Genomic DNA, 20725 nt, shown 5'->3' on the forward strand with positions numbered 1-20725 from the left:
CGAATCGTCTTTGATGCCGTGTCGTCGGCTGGAGGAGTTGCCAGTGAACAGTCGACGACAGAGCTTCCTGACCCCCGATTTTTGGGACATATGCCCGATAATACGGACGGCTTTGCGGCACCACTACGTACCCCATAGAATCAATTTGTAGAAAGGTCTGAATTTTCGGACGCAAGAACCCTTCGCCGTCCAACTTTCTGGATTTTTTTCCCGGACGGTAGGTACAAAACGGCATTAATCAAAGCCGCCGCCGCCATCTTGATTATCTCACTGCCTCGAACTGGTGCTCTCGCACGCTCGTCCGCTGGCAGCCGTAGCCACCACCGCGGCAATGCGATGCTTACCTGCTTCGACGTTCGCTATTATAGTTCTTGCCGTTCGGTGCCGTGTTTTTCGTTGAAAGAATTCGCCTCTGTCAGCAATCGCACCGACTCCGCCTTTGTAATCCTCGCGATTGGCTTCGAAGCTCGGAAAGCACGGCGCGTTGCGTGATGCCGCTTCCCGGAAGTCAGCTTCGCCTCAATACAGATACGTGACGCGGTGAAGCATGTGCAAGGTATTGCGGCGAAGCTTAACAAACGTGGAAAGGGGCGATGTCACTGGGCACAGTGTGTATTTCTTAATCAAACGCGCGCGCACACACCGTCTATTATCACATTACGAGCACCGATATGCTTAACAAGTGTACTGGCAGGCCTTCAGAACTTTTTTTCAGACGGGGCTGTTGCGATTTGAGCTCCGTGGGGCAGTCAAAGACATGAATCGATTTTTTTTTTGTAATTGCCCGATTTTTCGGACGTTTCGCTGCCCCTAGAGTGTCCGAAAAATCGGACGTTGACTGTGCAACTGTCCAAGAGGATGCTTCATACGGTCCGCGGGGCGAACGCGCGGCGGAAGCAGGGAGAGAATAGAGAGGACCGACGCATTGAGGAATGAACTGGAAAGGAAGCATGCCGCTGCTTTGAAGGAGCTTGAGCTGTAAAAAAAAAAAAAAAAAAAAAAAACAAGAAAAGAAAACAAGTGTTGGCTGACGTCGATATCCCTCATCCAAACCAAAATAAAATCTTTAAAGCAGTGAAACGCAACATTGAGGCGCTGTGCGCATGCTGACAGTATGTCGGGACAGTTGAGGTCGACTATCCAGCTGCCTAGAGAGAATCTCGCTTGTGACAGAATTATACCTCATACCAATAAGCCTACTATCAGTTGGTAGAAATAGCTCATATTCGAAAATACTTGCTTCTGTATGCATTTCTTTTTATTCGTATTTAAAAATGTTTGACTCGATTTGCAATGGGCTTTGCCATTTCTTTTTCAAAGATATTCGCTGTGCATTTTACCAAGCCTTCCCTTCTGTTTTCTTTGTGAATAAAATAAACCCTACTCCTTACTATTCAAACTGGATAGTAATTTTTGTTAACATCCTTACTAGAGAGTGACTGCACCAAGCGATAGGCTGTCAGCCCGTCTTGACATAAAACAAAGTTTTGTGTCACTCGGTAAATTTTGCAAATGTATTCGGGGAAATCCTGGATAACTCGAGAAATTTGAAAATGTCAACTTGGTAGACACCCTGGAATTCTAGGGGGGTAGAAAGTGAAATAAAGTAGGATGTTGCTACTGTCATAGACCTGCATTTTTGAACTTCCTTTACATCCCTATTGCAAAAACCAGCGCCACTGGGACCCAGTGCGCCGGATTATGGGCCCAGTGCAGCGCGCTGGGCGCTGGGAAGGCGCTGGGAAGGCGCGGCGTACTGGGAGGCACTGGCTACTCGTGCGAAAAACAGCTCTAGCGCGTTAAATATGCGGTGCCTGGACACCGTATATATTTTTTTGAATACAGAAAGCAAGAAAGAGCGCTGTAGTGCAATAAAAAAAGAAAAGAAAACGTAAAAAATAAAACTGCGATTCGAACGTCCAACCTGCAGAACCCAAGCCCGTCACTTTACCACTACGCCACGCCAGCAGACAGATATGCGCGGATAATTTGGCATGTCAAAGCCGAGAAGCCGTTTGTTTCGCAGAGCTACGTCTCGTGCAGACATGGTTGATGCGCTATCGCCTAGCAACTAAAGCTCACGTCTGTTCCAGAAAGAAAAAGTTGCTGTCCGTATTCAGCAGTATGCTTGGAAGTGCCACGCCATCGATTTTCACTTCCGATTGCTATTTTAATTTCGAAAAGAAGTCCTAAATGAACCGCCGACCTGGGATGGTGTATGGCCTGTTACTGCCGATTTCGATAGCCATTTCTTGTTCTTCACGCAAAGGATATGCACCGTTTCCTTAGTTCAGTGATGACTTTCAGTCAACACGCATGTCTAGTCATAGATCTTCGTTAGAGAAGCGCGGGCTAGTGCTGGGAGCCTTCGGCGATAGCACACATACCTGTGTTTATGACGCGTCACATCTGCGGTCACCGCTTCTTGTGCTGGCACTGTAGACATGAAAAAATCGTTTATTTAAGAACATCGATGCGAAAGCTGAAATATAGAGTGATTTATCCGTGTTAGATTTTTTTGATTCCTGCGTCTAGACACGCCAAGAGGACGGACTCGGCGGATTCGCTAGGCCTAAGCTTCGGTGGGGAGCGATCTCGGCGCGGGTAGTTAAAATAGCAATCGCAAGCGAAAATCGATGGTGTGGCACTTCCAAGCATACTGCTGAATACGGACAGCAGCTTTTTGTTTCTGGCACAGGCGTGATTTCTAGTTGCTGGGCGATAGCGCATCAACCGCATATGTACGAGACGTATCTCTGCGAAACAAACTGTTTCTCGGCTTTGACGTGGCAAATTATCCGCGTACTTCCGTCTGATGGCGTGGCGTAGTGGTAAAGTGACGGGCTTGGGATCTGTAGGTCGGACGTTCGAGTCCTTGTCGGAGCAGTTTTATTTTATACGGTTTTTTTTTCTTTTTTTTTATTGCGCTAAAGCGCTCTTTCTTGCTTTCTGTATTCAAAAAAATATATACGGTGTCCAGGCGCCGTATATTTAACGCGCTAGAGCTGTTTTTCGCACGAGTAGCCAGTGCCTCCCAGTACGCCGCGCCTTCCCAGCGCCTTCCCAGCGCCCCAGCGTCCAGCGCGCTGTCATCATCATCATCATCAGCCTAGTTACGCCCACTGCAGGGCAAAGGCCTCTCCCATACTTCTCCAACTACCCCGGTCATGTACTAATTGTGGCCATGTTGTCCCTGCAAACATCTTAATTTCATCCGCCCACCTAACTTTCTGCCGCCCCCTGCTACGCTTCCCTTCCCTTGTAATCCAGTCCGTAACCCTTAATGACCATCGGTTATCTTCCCTCCTCATTACATGTCCTGCCCATACCCATTTCTTTTTCTTGATTTCAACTAAGATGTCGTCTACCCGCGTTTGTTGCCTCACCCAATCTGCTCTTTTCTTATCCCTTAACGTTACACCAATCATTCTTCTTTCCATAGCTCGTTGCGTCGTCCTCAATTTCAGCAGAACCCTTTTCGTAAGCCTGCAGGTTTCTGCCCCATATGTGAGTATTGGTAACACACAGCTGTTATACACTTTCCTTTTGAGGGATAGTGGCAACCTGCTGTTCATGATTTGAGAATGCCTGCCAAACGCACCCCAGCCCATTCTTATTCTTCTGGTTATTTCAGTCTCATGATCCGGATCCGTGGTCACTACCTGCCCTAAGTAGATGTATTCCCTTACCACTTCCAGTGCTTCGCTACCTATCGTAAACTGCTGTTCTCTTCCGAGACTGTTAAACAATACTTTAGTTTTCTGCAAATTAATTTTCAGACCCACCCTTCTGCTTTGCCTCTCCAGGTCAGTGAGCATGCATTGCAATTGGTCTCCTGAGTTACTAAGCAAGGCAATATCATCAGCGAATCGCAAGTTGCTAAGGTATTCTCCATCAACTTTTATCCCCAATTCTTCCCACTCCAGGCCTCTGAATACCTCCTGTAAACATGCTGTGAATAGCATTGGAGATATCGTATCTCCCTGTCTGACGCCTTTCTTTATAGGGATTTTGTTACTTTCTTTGTGGAGGACTACGGTGGCTGTGGAGCCGCTATAGATATCTTCCAGTATGTTTACATATGGCTCATCTACACCCTGATTCCGAAATGCCTCCATGACTGCTGAGGTTTCGACTGAATCGAACGCTTTCTCGTAATCAATGAAAGCTATATATAAGGGTTGGTTATATTCTGCACATTTCTCTATCACTTGATTGACAGTGTGAATATGGTCTATTGTTGAGTAGCCTTTACGGAATCCTGCCTGGTCCTTTGGTTGACAGAAGTCTAAGGTGTTCCTGATTCTATTTGCGATTACCTTAGTAAATACTTTGTAGGCAACGGACAGTAAGCTGATCGGTCTATAATTTTTCAAGTCTTTGGCGTCCCCTTTCTTATGGATTAGGATTATGTTAGCGTTCTTCCAAGATTCCGGTACGCTCGAGGTTATGAGGCATTGCGTATACAGGGTGGCCAGTTTCTCTAGAACAATCTGACCACCATCCTTCAACAAATCTGCTGTTACCTGATCCTCCCCAGCCGCCTTCCCCCTTTGCATAGCTCCTAAGGCTTTCTTTACTTCGTCTGGCGTTACCTGTGGGATTTCGAATTCCTCTAGGCTATTCTCTCTTCCACTATCGTCGTGGGTACCACTGGTACTGTATAAATCTCTATAGAACTCCTCAGCCACTTGAACTATCTCATCCATATTGGTAACGATATTGCCGGCTTTGTCTCTTAACGCACACGTCTGATTCTTGCCTATTCCTAGTTTCTTCTTCACTGTTTTTAGGCTTCCTCCGTTCCTGAGAGCCTGTTCAGTTCTATCCATATTATAGTTTCTGATGTCCTCTGTCTTACGCTTGTTGATTAACTTAGAAAGTTCTGCCAGTTCTATTCTAGCTGTAGGGTTAGAGGCTTTCATACATTGGCGTTTCTTGATCAGATCTTTAGTCTCCTGCGATAGCTTACTGGTTTCCTGTATAACGGCGTTACCACCGACTTCTATTGCGCACTCCTTAATGATGCCCATGAGATTGTCGTGCATTGCTGCAACACTAAGGTCCTCTTCCTGAGTTAAAGCCGAGTACCTGTTCTGTAGCTTGATCCGGAATTCCTCTAGTTTCCCTCTTACCGCTAACTCATTGATTGGCTTCTTGTGTACCAGTTTCTTCCGTTCCCTCCTCAAGTCTAGGCTAATTCGAGTTCTTACCATTCTATGGTCACTGCAGCGTACCTTGCCGAGCACGTCTACATCTTGTATGATGCCAGGGTTCGCGCAGAGTATGAAGTCGATTTCATTTCTAGTCTCACCATTCGGGCTCCTCCACGTCCACTTTCGACTAACCCGCTTGCGGAAAAAGGTGTTCATTATCCGCATATTATTCTGTTCTGCAAACTCTACTAATAATTCTCCTCTGCTATTCCTAGAGCCTATGCCATATTCCCCCACTGACTTGTCTCCAGCCTGCTTCTTGCCTACCCTGTCATTGAAGTCGCCCATCAGTATAGTGTATTTTGTTTTGACTTTACCCATCGCCGATTCCACGTCTTCATAAAAGCTTTCGACTTCCTGGTCATCATGACTGCATGTAGGGGCATAGACTTGTACCACCTTCAATTTGTACCTCTTATTAAGCTTCACAACAAGACCTGCCACCCTCTCGTTAATGCTATAGAATTCCTGTATGTTACCAGCTATTTCCTTATTAATCAGGAATCCGACTCCTAGTTCTCGTCTCTCTGCTAAGCCCCGGTAACACAGTACATGCCCGCTTTTTAGCACTGTACATGCTTCTTTTGTCGTCCTAACCTCACTGAGCCCTATTATATCCCATTTACTACCCTCTAGTTCCTCCAATAACACTGCTAGACTCGCCTCGCTAGATAGCGTTCTAACGTTAAACGTTGCCAGGTTCAGATTCCAATGGCGGCCTGTCCGGAGCCAGGTATTCTTAGCACCCTCTGCAGCGTCACAGATCTGACCGCCGCCGTGGTCAGTTGCTTCGCGGCTGCTGGGGACTGAGGGCCGGGGTTTGATTGTTGTATTCATATAGGAGGTTGTGGCCAAGTACTGCACCAGGGTGGCCAATCCTGCTCTGGTGAGAGAGTGCGTTACCGGTTCTGGTCACCGGGATCAGGCCGCACTCCAGGCCTGTTTGTGCAATTTTCTCAACACACGTTTTTTTTTTTTGTATTTTCCGGTGGAGAATTGCGCTGCACCGGGATTTGAATCACGGTCCTTTTGCACTGGAGACGGATACTCTACCGTCCCCGCAGGAGTTAAATTAAAGATTGGAGAATGAGGTTTTGCGTGACAAAACCACTTTCTGATTATGCACGCCTTCGTGGAGGACTCCGAAAATTTCGACCACCTGGGGTTCTTTAACGTGCACCAAATTCTAAGTACACGGGTGTTTTCGCATTTCGCCCCCATCGAAATGCGGCCGCCGTGGCCGGGGTCCGATCCCGCGACCTCGTGCTCAGCAGTCTAACACCACGACCACTGAGCAACCACGGCGGGTCCCGCAGGAGTTGTACGCCTCATTTAACCTACAGTGGTGCCCAATTTGATCAGTCAAGGTGGGCCAATCTGAGCTCGGTTATACCGCATGGATGGCACTCCTGGTATTTATGACCTGCAACCTGGTATTTATGACCTGCACATGTGTGGCCACACATAATTGAGAATATATAATTTTCTTTTAGGAGGGTTTCCGTACAGTGATAAAATGCAGCGCGCTGTACTGGGCCCATAATCCGGCGCACTGGGTCCCAGTGGCGCTGGTTTTTGCAATAGGGATGTAAAAGCCACCCGATCGAATCGGCAGCGAACTATCACTGACGCATTCCGCCTCACTTACGGTGTGTTTTTCATCGCTCCGACAATCGCCGTTTTCATTGATGATAATCCCCTTGCAGAAATCGGAACCTTAATCAGCTCAAAGATCGCAATGCTTCTTCTATTTGCGCGTGTGATATTTTATCATAAATTACGGCTATCTCTATGAGCACAACACAATACACGAAAACATTACGATATTCTAAAAGGAGAAAAACAGCTAGTAATATGCACACTGTAAAAAAAAAAAAAAAAAAAAAGAACAGTCCAGTTTTTTGGGGTCACTGGGAGGCTCCCGGCACACGTTTTTCTTCCGTGTTCGTTGACGCCCGCTCGCAGCAGCAGCGTGACGCAAATGTATGCGGAGCCTCAGCCCTGCACCAACTCGAGAACGGGAGCTTCTCTTCAGACTCGCTGTGCTTGTGGCAGTTCTTCGCGCAAGGGCTTAACAAACGTTTGACTCTCATTGGCAACTGAATCTGTGGGACGGGCCAACGGCCCTACCGCCCCCTTTTCTTTGTCTATTTGGGCTATAAAAATCGGGACGACATGCTGTCCCTCAGACTTGACTGAAATCAGGATTGCTCATAGATCAGCGAGCCTCTGTACTGTGTACGTAAAAACGAGTCTGGGCTCTAACAGTCATTGAGACAGTCGAAGAGTGAGACTTTGTTTCTCAATTGTTCAAGTTTGTAATGTATTTGTTTTACCTGCCATGTATATAGAAAAGCTTGCCTATAAATATTTCTTGTACATCTGATCTCCATCGCTTCCTGCCTGCATTTGATCAACAACTGCCGATCGTCGCCCGAGAAGCTTCACGTTGCAACGGAGAAGCGAGGACAAGAGAACGAACGAAACTTTACTTACATTGTGTGCTCACTGTTTTCATTGAATACCGTAACACCTGATTTCTTAACGCTAAATTTCAGACCTAACTTATCGTCTTCCTGTCTACAGATGTTAGCCAGACGTTGCATATCCATTTGCTCTTTAGTTAGCAACACGATGTGGTCCGCATAAAACAAACCTGGAAGCTGCTGCTCTACTACTGTACCCGCATGTTTGTATGAGAGATTAAGCCCGATATTACTTCCTTCTAGCGCCCTTTCCAACTTCACCATGTACATCGTAAGCAGCAATGGGGATAAAGGGCACCCCTGCCTCAGTCCCTTGTTGATATGAACTTTCTATTCGCTCCTTATCCCTTCCCATTCAACGAAAACGATATTTTCTGAGTAAATCTCTCTCAAAAGCTGCAGACAATCGCTGCCTAAGCCTTCCCCTTCCGGAATATCCCACAAGATATTGCGCGCTACGTTGCCATACGTGCCTGTAAAGTCTAAAAACGCCACATATAGCGGTCTGCTTTCTACTCTGGGTATATTTCAATAGACTGACTAAGGACAAATAAGTTATCATCCAGATGCCTGCCGATTCTGAAGCCATTCTGATGTTCTCCCAGTATTCCAGTATTCTCTGCCCACGCTTGCAGCTTTAATCGCCTGCATTGCTAACCTGTATGTTACCAATGTAGTGGTCAATGGTCTATACGAGTTAATTCTGTATTTACCCTCCCCCCCCTCACCATTATAAATTAAATTAATTCTACCTTGTCGCCGACTTCCCGGTATTCGTCTATCTTTTAAGTTTTTTTTCCGCTCTACTCCATTAATCAGAGCTTCCTTACTTCTTGCACCTATTCCTGACAATGTCACATACAATGTCTGACCATTCCTGAAAGAGCCCTGCTAAGCCAGTCTCTCCCGACAGTGTTCGCGTTTTAAATTTGCCAGGTTCAGTTTTCAGCGAGTAAATAACGTCTATTATATAATGTACAGTCGCGTGCAAAAGTTTCTCCTGGCTCTGCTCCGCGACGTGGAATTGCATCCAAGACATCGCACGAGTTGAAGACGCGCAGGTTGGCTGTAAACTATGCGATTTCATCCGGCATGCCCAGGATGCGAAAAAAAAAAAGTCATATCGTTTTTTTTTTTGGGGGGGGGGGGGTAATCATTTTCCTTCAATCTCTTGCTCGCGAGTGTACGTTTATTATAACTATGTGCCACATTAATGACTTCCGCGTAAATTAAACGTGTTTTCTGCTTGGTGCACAATGCGCGTGATTGCACAATACTAAACTTTAGCTGCGGTGTTGATGTTCTTTTCTTGAAAAACTATTAGAGCACATTTACTGCTTTGATCCTACCCGGCCGTTACGCTCCATTTCAAGATATCGAGTCGTTTTCCCTAAATCCCTGTTATCCCTTTTTAATGCTTCGTATTGCTCACCGAGAATGCTCTCAACGGAGAGTGACAGTATTGCTAATAAGAACAAATTTAAAGCAATTGAGTGGCGCGCAGTATGCGAAGGTAAATTGTCTTTCTGTCCACTGCATTTTCTTTGTGTCCTGCCTTATCATCATAGTGTCGAGTGGATGATAATTCTAGGCTAATGGTGCCTGTGCAACATGCCAAGCTATGAAGAAGCACTAAAAGAAGCGACGCACGCACGCACGCATACGGACCAGTCAAGCGTTATAAGTTTTCGGTTGCTCAGACGGTATATATACCGATAAGCCTATGTTGGCGTCACTCCTAGGCCGGCATTAAGTATTAGTGTAAAGGGAGTTCTCATCAGGCGAGAACGAAGCTTCAGCGTGCACCCTTATGAAGCTGTCATCTCGCTTGTTTCACGCTCATCGGAGTTCGATACGTAAGCAGCGACGTGCCTGATGCACATCTGCAGTGGACGGAACAGTTGTGCGTGACAGCTTCGGTGTTCGTGTTCAAATTCGCTGATTATTCGCTTTTGTGCAGGAAACGTGCGTGTCAGCTTCCTGCGCTTTCGGAAATGGTTATGAATTCCGCGTACGACGGGCTTTATATATATATATATATATATCGGGACGGTGGTATTCATCCACGCTATGCTAAAGCTCTCACAGCATTCCAGCCAGCTGCCAAGTCGATGTCAACGAAGGTGTGGAACGATGGGAGGGAAGCGTTTTGCAATCCATTTATCAAAGCGCAGCCGCGCGAACCCCTTTTCTTTTTTTTGTATCTCGATAAGAGTGGCCTCGTAGATCGAGCGGCCTCCGAGCATGCGTGGGCTGCGAAGTCCCGCCAGTAGTGGAGCGAGTGTTTTGGAGTCCTTGGAAAGCATGGGCGAGCCGCAGTTCCTCGTGTTCCTTGTCTCTTTCTTTCTTTCTTTCTTTTCTTTTCGCATAAAAGCGCCGTCTTTAGAGCGAGATCACTGCCCGCGTCGAGCCCGGCCGCAGATGTGTGTCGTCTTCTTTTGCGGGAAGCCTCCTTTCACGGAGCCCAGTGTACAGGCTTGGGTCGCTTTGAATGCGTAGCCGGCGTGGCCCGGTTTTCTGCCTCGTTATTCCGGGTTGCTTCTTTTTTTTTTTTTTTTTTTATCGACGTTTCCGATGGAAGCTGCGTGTTGCCGTGGCGCTTTGACGGGGCCATTCGTCAAGCTGTCGCCGGAAAGTTTGTTCCTTCCGAAAGCCGTTGCTCGCGGCAGTCGCTGTGAACGAAGTTGCACAAAATAGCGGGCGCGAGCGGAGCCGTTATGCCCCAACCACTGGCACGCGCCGGAAAGCTTCGGCGCGCGCCGAAGGGTCAAATGCGTCAAAGCGTCGGTCGGAAACGCGGCGAAGCGGAACGTCACGCAGCGATTATGTCTACTGCCGATGCTAGAAGTTTGCCGACGCGCGGCGAAGCTGCGCCGGCGTGCACCAATGAGAGGCTGCGACGAGTCGCACGCGTCAACCAATCGAAGACTGCGCAGCCTTCGGCTGCTATGCCTGTAATGGCCGCCCAAGCGGAGGCTCCGGCATCAACGATCGTCCGAGTTTTTTGGACGCACGACGCGCGCGACAGTGTTCCTAAAAGACAGTGTTGTAATAGTAGGCCGACAACGACACGACCGACCGACGACAGTGGGTTGTGGCAGTGCGACGTGGATCCGAAGCGACTTCGAACGACGCCGACTAATCCAACCTGCCCACTGGGTTCCGCCGGGCTCAGTGCGATCGTCTGCTAAAACAGCCAACCGAATCACGATTACCGCAACGTCTGTGCTTGTTGTGTGTGTATTTTGTTGTGCCCAAAACGAAAGGAAACATGTTTACGAGTTCCGAAGTCTGGATAATCAGCACTCGCCTATCGCCGATGTTGTTTACGTTACGCGTAGGCCTAGCGGGTCCATCGAGTTCGTAACTGACGAGTGAACGAGGCCAGCTAAGAAACTCTGTCGAAGGAAGTGAATTTTCAGGTCCGTTTGGTGCTGCAGTGATTTAAAATATGGCACTCCTGACTTCGTGTGATGTGTGATGTGGTGAATGAACCGTGTGGAAGTTGGGTTGGTCAACCGCGGCGTGTTTCGTGTGGTGTCGGTTGACTCAAGTGTCACGGCCAAGCTCTGCGCTGTTTCCAGTGGTAAAGATAACTTCCGAAAGCGAAATACACTAGTAGCCGAACTATTACAAGTACTTACATAATCAGCCGTGCCGCCTGTTTCAGCTGACACTGCGCTCTTCTATTCGGCATGTGAATCCAGTTCAGTACAAGTTCACTGTACTCATTCACTCACTTCTTTCTAGTGCGTCCGTCTTTTGGGCTAGTTGGGCATAAATCGCTCGTGTAGCAATCAAGAACACTGACGCACTGAAGCATACGTGACAATGCAGTCATGTTTGAGTCAGTGTGTCGTTATAGTTGAGTACTGCAAAAAGAAATTATCTGTTTGCAATGTGTGCCCTGTGTGCAGTGCATAGCAGGACCTGCATCATGCAAGACCTATGCGTGTAGCAGCGTATACCACGATTGCTTCGATGCCCGCTTCAGAAGCAGCAAGTACTGAGTCAATGAAACTAATTGATTTTTTATCTCACTTTTTGCTTATGGAAAGTGTAGATGGTGTGAGTGCATTGTGGGGAAGGTGAAAAGGTGTCGTCAGTGTTTTGTGCAGTCAGTATGCTTAAACTGCTGGAATCCCTTCAGCTTCTACTAAAATGTTTCTTGCTGCGATACTATAAATTGTAGTCAGGACAAAGATCTACTCAAAACCAAGTTACTAATGCATCTGCGCAGAATGTGTTTGATAAACAAGTTAACGCTTCCACAACAACAATATGCTGATGCACAGCATATGTGCTTACAATAAATACATTCCGTAAAGGTGAACGACTGGGATCAAACTTTGTAGTAGCACCGTAAAAAGTGCTGCCATGCGTATCAGCCACAACGAAACTGCTGCACGTCCAACCTTCTTCCTTGGAGGCACTTCTATAAAGACTGTTCGGGCCCTTCCCATTCTGGGTGTAGCATTTAGCTGTTCTCTCAACTCTTCCGCATATGTCACCAGCACTGTATGTAAGCACCGGCCCTTTCTTGGGTTTGTGTCGCGTGTCTCCCTTCCCTGATGACCTAAGGTTTTCAGAGCACTCTACACTTCTATCATTCTGTCACGACTTGACTACTGCTCATCAGTATAGTTCCCGTACCAAACTCGCGACGCTAACAAACTCAAGCTTGTTCAGCGCCGGACAATACGCACCCTTTACTCCCGTCTTTTCGGTTGTCACAAGCTCATGCCAGCCTTCGAGGATTGCCTCAAACCCCTCAAGTAGCACACCCTGCAATACCAGCGCAACATTGCACTAGTCTATACTGCAGGGTGCTTGACGACTCTCTGGACAGCACTAATATTTCTTCAGTTCGTCTGAACAAGTGGTCAGCACAGTCTGAGCCCTCATCGTGCCTCTATGGCCCGACACCACAACTCCATGATTATATCTGGCATGCAGAGCTTTCTCTCCACCCCCCTGGCGATTTGGATTCTCCTTCCTTGGAACCAGACTGAAATGGCACTCCTGTGTGTTGTGCACCTGTGAAATGTGTGCGTGTGTGCCATGCTGTGTTATTGAGCAAGTGTGTGTGCACATGGAGAGGAAGGAAGTGTCTTCTGCATCCTGCAAATTCCTGCTCTAGATGGCTGGTTATCAGATGCTCTAACATACAGGCATCAGCCTTCTTTTTAGTCCAGTGTGCCAAGTTACCACTAAGATTATTATTGTTATTATTATTATTGTTATTATTAGAATCATCACTTTGACCACGTTGATTGTGTTGAAGCCAGCGTGACACATAATTCAAAATATTTCTGGAGCTTTGTGGGCTCTCCCTTCTAAAAAGAGTGCCAAAGATGTACGTCTTCTTCATGAAAATAGTGGTGTTGTCTCGAACACTGCTGATGCCTTTGCAGAACATTTCTGTTTGCTATATGGTGTGAAATATGCTTCAAGTAACCTTCCTTCTCAGTATGGCGCAGTGTATGCTAACAGTCAATGAAAACCTCGTTTCCAAGTATATGAAGTGCCTTAAACTTTGCCTTAAACTTTCCCTTTCTTGTGGTGCTGATGGTATTTCCTCCACAGAGCTTAACCCTTTGAGACGCTGTCTACACAATTGGGCACAGCAGGAGCGTGCATCAATAGCAAAAGCACTGATGAAAGTAATGGTATTTAAAATGTGTTTCATACATCTTGAAACACTTATTATTAAAACTGTGCTGCAATTTTGAATAACGTGCAGAATGTTTTAACAAAATGAGTGGGAAGGTAGACGGCTGGGTGTTGTTACTCTGTGTCAGTACGTTGTATGTAGCGAGTTCACTTCTTTCATTGTTTTTTACAATGTCGTGCACCAGGCATAATTGTCAAGTGGCTGGATAAGTGCTTTTCAAGCTTTTCAAAACACGATATAGTACATGTTCTCATATTTTGTGTTCCTGTAGTGAGTTTTCGCATGGAGTCGAAATTTTGTAAACTTGACAAAACTCGCTAAACAATTGAAAATTCTTAATATTTGCTGTAGCTGTACACTTTCTACGATTCTGAGTATGCAAGAGATGTGGTGAAAGCAACTTTTCAATCAACGGGATAAAGTGGTGTCTGAAAGGGTTAAGACGTATGGAAGCATACTTGTTCCTCATTCTCACAAGCATCTTCAATAGTTCCCTAAAGTCTAGTACCTCTTCTAGCACTCGGAAGGTAGCATGAGCATTGCCCATGCACAAATCAGGTGCTGGATGTGCAGTTACTAACTGCCGACCTATATCTATCCTCTTCAGTGCGTCAGGTGTTTGAATCGATATGGGATTCCTCGCTTTCTGTTAGTGCTAAGAGCGTTTTAATAAATGAACAGCATGACTTTGTGGGCCGACAACTTAAAAACTATTTCAGACTGTCAACAGTGTTCACCACTGCATCGACTTCCAAAAAGACATTTTTTCACTCTCAAACTGGTGCAGAAAAAATAAGTACTCTTAAATGCTTCCAACACTACGGCATTAAGTTATATGCACAAAACGCACCATGTGAAATTTTGATACACCCTACGTGATGCTCCACTCCTTAGGGTCGATGAAATGAAAGATCTTGGTGTGTACTTCGACAAAATGCTAAGCTTCTTCTCTTCACATAGATAATTACACAACATGCCCTTCACGCTCTTAGAATTGCATGCCGTATATTGCATGATTTCCACTCACCTGTTGTGTTTCTGAAATTCTGCTGTGTGCCTCCAACTACTAGAGTATGCCTCTGTAGGAGGGGGGTGCAATGAGCAAATCTATTTCTGACCTCATTGAACGCATCCAGAATAAAATGATGTCTATCTTCAAGCACCACTTTTGCCATTCTGGCAACCACAGTTGAGCCTTCTCAAATATACTTCAACTCGCACCTCTAGATTCAAGTCTTAATTAATCGCACCTTTTGTTCCTGTATAAGGTGGTCCATGACATTATACATTCCTTAAAGCTCATTAAGTGCACCAGTACAAAGGCTCTCTAGCTGTTCCTGGGCACTACAATGAAAATTTGAATGATTGATTATTATCGTAGTATAAAATTGTGCTTTTTAAGTATGTACTAGTATACTATTTTAGTGCAGTAGCTTTTGTGCAATTAAAAAAAGGGCATGAATTAAGAAGAGAGAGAGAAAATGATAAATGAAAGGTAGGGAGGTTAGGAGGCACGATGGATGCTGACCTTGTTAGAGAAGGACGCCTGTGGTCGTCGTTCTGGCATGAATTAGGAAAGTGCAATAATATGCTATGTGCCTGATCATATGCATTGTGCTATTAATTTCTTCTGAGTTTTAATAATGGCTGGCTACTGTATGCAGTTTTGTGCAATAAAATATGCCACAGCAATTATTGCGTGCCTCGCAGAACAAATTGAATATATCTTTCTCAGTCAAGACATCATAGCAGGCTGAAAACAATAAACTGCAATTTTTCTTTTTGTGGTGACGAAGTGTATAAATTGTGAAAATAACCTGTTTATATATTTCTTATACTATGCAAATGAGCTGCTCCCATGCATGCGAATAAGTGCTTCAATAGTATGACTTGGCAAAGGGCAACGAAAGACTCCTATTAAAACCCTCTAATTCTCAAGCTTGTATTATCTGACGGTATGTCATTTCATTAATGTAAAGAAAGGCAAACTTGATATGTGGAAACCAGTTACAATAGAACATGGCCCTTACACTGTGAAAATGTTTTGTAGCAATAAACTCAATGTGAAGGCCTCCAGATGTGGTGTTGATGCATCAAAACAACCTAGAATAATAGAGGTGCTCCATGGGCTAGATTTGGCAGAATCAAGAACTGGGGGGAGACAAGATACGAATTACATACATTTTAGCTATTCTAGTTTTTTTTTTTTTTTGTGAGTGCTACAGGTGTTTCAATTCTGTTTTGCTGATTTTCTCAGAAGCCACTTTTTCACGTTTCTCTCATGCACCAACAAGCATAATTATATTGACACGGATGCTTTATCTGTATCCGGTTACCGTATTTCACCGGCTAAAAAATGTTAAAACGTTATCGCTCGGTGCAGGATGCGCCTGAACGTATCGGAAGTTTCGCGAATGTTATCGATGGTTCTGTCTGTTGTCGACGAACCTTGCTAATCTGATTGCATACGTGACACGAATTGTGTTGTAGTTTCTGGAAGGCGCGCGGGCACCAGCGAATAGGCCAACTTTCGACGACTGACGTATGCAAACCGACGCGCTTGACCCGCAGATGAGATTTTCTACGATTGCCGACATTGCTCGCCGCTATCGTTGCCATTGAGCCGGCACTATTTATTTACCGTCACTACTACGTGGCAATATTTCCAACACAGATTTTTTTTCAGTTATACCATTGCACGCCTAATTCTTACATAGTTGGCTGTGCAATAAGCTACCAAAAAATGAAATGGTACAACAGTTTTTGATATATGGCATCGTCGTGCAGGTGTTTGCAAAGCGATCTTGCAGACAGACGACGCGCGAGCGCTGATGTCGATATTTTGTACACTATTGTTACTTCAAAAATAAAAACGAACTGTTGCGGCAGGTGTATATTCATTATGCAAACGTGTTTTTGGTATCTAAAAGCACATACAGATCACAGCCTTATTGTTTCAAGCTTAGTTTACAGCAGGCTGTTTTAGGCCGGACTTTGACGGATGAAGACGGAATAGTCCAGCAACAGTGCGCCGCAGCCGAGGAGCGAGCTTCGGCGCGCGTCGGAGCTTGTCTCCAGTGGTTGCGCGCCCTTTCCCTCCAGCCGAAGCGAAGCGACGCGTTCGCTTGCCAGCGCGCGCCGAAGCTTTCGGCGCGTGCCAGTGGTTGGGGCATTAGCCTTTGCTAACTCGTGGGCCTGATATGTGTTTCTGAGGTCAGCTGTGTTGTCGCCGACGCAGTTCAGCCATCTGTAGCGACCGAACGCAGCACTGCATGATAGCGAGTACTACTAGAGCTCGTGGCCTTCCCTGTGCATATACAGCGCCGTAATAATAATAATAATAATAATAATAATAATAATAATAATAATAATAATAATAATAATAATATTTGGGGTTTTACGTGCCAAAACCACTTTCTGATTATGAGGCACGCCGTAGTGGAGGACTCCGGAAATTTTGACCACCTGGGGTTCTTTAACGTGCACCTAAATCTAAGCACACGGGTGTTTTCGCATTTCGCCCCCATCGAAATGCGGCCGCCGTGGCCGGGATTCGATCCCGCGACCTCGTGCTCAGCAGCCCAACACCATACAGCGCCGTAGCAAATAGCCTATGCGAACGGAGGAAGCATAGCTTCTAAGAGGCGTTACGCGATCGCTACGGTCATTAGTAATCGTTAATTTATTTAATAAGGCTCAAGCCTTAGGTGCCTGTGTTGACGGTGACTATGGCGAAACTGCGGCGTGAATAAAAATGTCCGACGCCGCGAAAAGTTAAAAGAAAAATACGCGTCAGAAATGCTTGACGTCACATTTCTCAAGGTGGTTCCTGTAAACAAAGTAAATTACTGGCTTTGAATAGAAAGGTTTGTACGTTTCGGTGGGAATCGAACCCGAACCGTCCGGGGTGCGGTGCCAGCACGCTTCCCCGAAGCCACGACTGCTTCGCTTTTCTGGTTTACTGAAGGTGGGCCTAGTTCGTGCCTTATCGCGCATGTCACGTCGCAGCCATCTCGCTGACTAGTGCGTGCATCATTGGGCGGCGCAAGTGACGGTTCGGAGGTGGTGGCGCCACCTCGTGGGTGCATAAAATGAGCGCGTTGACGACGTTCCGAAGTCTGCACAAACGGTATGATGCCTCCGCGTTCCCACACGTAGGCAGTCCTGGTTGTCTGCCGGACGTTCAGTTCGGCAATTGCCGTCGCGCCAGGTGTTGTTGCGCAGACGAGCGGGAGCGCGCGCTCTGCCCATTGACGTCACAGTCGGAGTGCCCGGGAGCGATGGTGGTGCGTACACGCTGTTCTTGCGGCATGCGGCCGCGCAAGTACGCCACTTGAGAAGAAGCGTGTACCGCTGCGCCTCAGTGAGGAGGTCGCCTTAGTGCGCCACACGTGTGCTTCCCATTGCGGCTCTTTATTTCTTGCAAGAAGCCTAGCCCCCAATTGTATAACTTAGTACATTACCAGTACGTCTTAGAAAGCAGTCTAACCCCGATTGGATAACTTCCTGTTATCATTATATATCACAATTGCAGCTACTTTAGAAAATGGTCAGTGGTTGCAGACTTGAAAGAAGTCCCGTCTTGCGTGGCAACGACGGGGGGGAAAAGTTGATTCCACTCTCTACTTATCTTCGCCAAAATAACAATGTTAAATACAGATTAGTCCAGCAGATAAGAATGTCTGTATTATATGGGGGATCAACACGAGATGGAGACTATGTAGGTCGCGTGGTAAACTACTGACGCAGTGCTTCGTTATGAAAAGAGAAAAATCTTAAGGAAAAGTGGGAGGCCCAGGAGAGTTTACTTCATCAATCTGAGGCTGGCAGTGCGATCACAGGTATCAAGAAAACGAAGTGATCGGTTCTGAACGGATTTTAAGATATTAATTAGCGTAGCTTGAGTTGGGTCTTGGGTTGGGAGTTGAGTATGGCTGAAGCGTGTTCAAGGTTTGGACGAATTAAGTAAGGTTCGATATAGCATTAAGGCGTGTGGCAGCTTGACAAAAATTTCGGCGTATGTAACCCAACGTACGACTAGCACTCCTAGCATGTAAGTTATTTGGGAGTGCCAGGACAAATCGTTGGTTATTTGAACACCAAGGTACCTATAACTGCTAACGTGTTCGAGTTGGTTCCATTGACGTTGTAGTAAAAAATGCTCAAAAGGGTTTGAAGAACGCGAGGTTGTCGGGCTTTTGCACTTGGCTGGTTTGGGGGTCATTAGCCACGTGCTAAATCAGTTAGACGTAGGGTCAAAATTTGTTCGAAGAAGGTAGTTATCATTTTTATTTATTATACCACGGTACATGACACATTCATAAGCAAATAATTTGTATAGAAGAGTGAAGTTTATCTCGAAGGTCGTTGAGGTAGATTGAGGGGTGTGAGGAACAACTATTAACTATGACATGTTCAGTACGGCTAGTCAGGAAGCATTCTATTCACTTCAGGATGTTCGGGTCGACGTTTGATGTAGTTAGTTTGACCGAAGGCTGCCTGATATTCGAAGCCATGATTCTGTGGTTGGCGATGGGAATTTCAATGCCGTCTCCTCAATCTCGGTTAACGTCTTGTCGGTAATGGTGAATTACGTTTTTGTTCGATAATACATAAAGTTCAGTTTATTGTGCTTAATCGATCGTATTACACAAGGGTAAGTTTTACTTATATTCCAATTTACACACATCGTTAAGCATATCCTAAAGGATCAGTCACGCGTTGTTGGGACAGCGACGGGCAAGTTATGACAGTAGGCGGCAAAGGTTTGACTTACTGCAGGTATAATATGTCGGTTGCATGGCTAAGGGTGCTCAAGAAGAAAATGAGCAATAAAAAAAGTTTGGAAAGGACTGAACTTTTATTCAAGCGCCCAAAACATTTAGCCGATGAACTGCCCAAAATGCGAAAAAAAAAAAAAATCGGAAGTCGAAATCAGTGAGGTCACTGAAATACTGGCTCCGCAGTTTCCGCGCGACATTCAGCAAGTTCGACTTTGACGTTCATTCCGTCTTCTAGTATAAACAACCTTTTACCGCGAACTTTACGAAAATCGTTGTTTTTGAAAGATCAACTTATCTGTCTAAATTAATTTGGTGTTTCTCCCCTCCGCGTAGCTTAGCGACTACGAACGTTTCGCCGCTAAGGTCAAAGTCGAGGTCAAAGCTGCTCGGAGCTTCCCGTCGCGTTTCAACAGCATCCGCTGGTGTGCGTTCTTGTAATTTTTAGCGGGGATTCAGCGCGGAGCATCGCGCTTTGGACGGCAGCGTTCTTTTCGTGGCGTAACGACCCGATATAGCTCGGTCGTCGTCTCGTCTAGATCGTCTGTTTTGGTTCGACGAGTGGTTTGTTTGTTTTGCGCATCCCGCCCCCCTTTCTTTTTCCTCCTTTTCCCTTTTTTCTTTCTTTTTTCCTCTTTTTTTCTTTTCGTGGAACACGCTGCGCACGCCGTTCTGCGGTACGCACGGTTGCGTGGCGCGGTTGTTACCGCGTTAACGACGTTGGCCCGGCACGGGAGTGGAGGAGGCTGTGGGCTACACCGCACGGCAAGCCCACCCGTGCCACCCCCGCCCCGCACCTCGATCGCTGCACACCTCATTGCGAGGGGTAAGACTGCGGGGTTGTTGCTGTGCGCGGTTTCCAAACGCCGCAGGCGTTGGTGGCTGCGCCGGCGTTCGAGCCATCTTTCTTTTTCTGCTGTCGCCCTCTGTCTCTCAAGCCGAACTGTGCATTGCGAGGGGTTCTGCGGTCGCTTTCGTAACTCCTTCGGTCGGTGTTTTTTCGGGGCCAGTTTTAGTGACGCTGCGTTCGCTTAATCTTCTGCCGTTCTTTTTTTTTTCTTTCTTCCCGTGGAATGTGTCCCAAATGCGCTCGCAACGGTTGCCGTCAGTGTAGGTTTCGTCAGGACGCCGGTGCGTGCGAGAATTCGGCGAAAATTATTTTCAATTTCGACTGCGCTTCGAAGGCGAGGCTGCTGATGCATTTATTTATTTATTTACTTATTTATTTATTTATTTATTTATTTATTGTAACGCTCTTAATGTTGAGTAGTACATTGTAGAGGATAGGGGAGAAAAATACATGTTAAGGATACAGTGTTCAAAACATAAATGTGCAATAAAAGAAAAAGAAACGACACAACGCACAGAAAATAATAATAACGGCAGTTACAAGACAAATGCGAAGATTAATATTTCATTAAGGAGGAATTTAATGCGCGAAGTAAAACTCACCAAACCAAGCAAAAAAAATTACCATTTCTTTACAGGGCGCTTAGTTAAGAAACTGTTTTTCGCCCAGAAGAAACATGTATACAGATAGACCCTTTCGTGGCAAAACGTGTAGTACAA

At 46.1% G+C, this 20725-nt stretch overlaps 1 protein-coding gene across 2 annotated transcripts in view; it reads left to right on the forward strand.

Annotated features, from left to right (window-relative positions):
• The window catches only part of mri (BTB/POZ domain-containing protein mrityu), a 214235-nt gene that overhangs the window by 119559 nt on the left and 73951 nt on the right, over positions 1–20725 (forward strand). The gene's annotated exons all lie outside the window — the stretch shown is intronic.

This window comes from Dermacentor variabilis, chromosome 11, assembly GCF_050947875.1.
Source record: "Dermacentor variabilis isolate Ectoservices chromosome 11, ASM5094787v1, whole genome shotgun sequence".
Classification (NCBI taxonomy): domain Eukaryota; kingdom Metazoa; phylum Arthropoda; class Arachnida; order Ixodida; family Ixodidae; genus Dermacentor; species Dermacentor variabilis.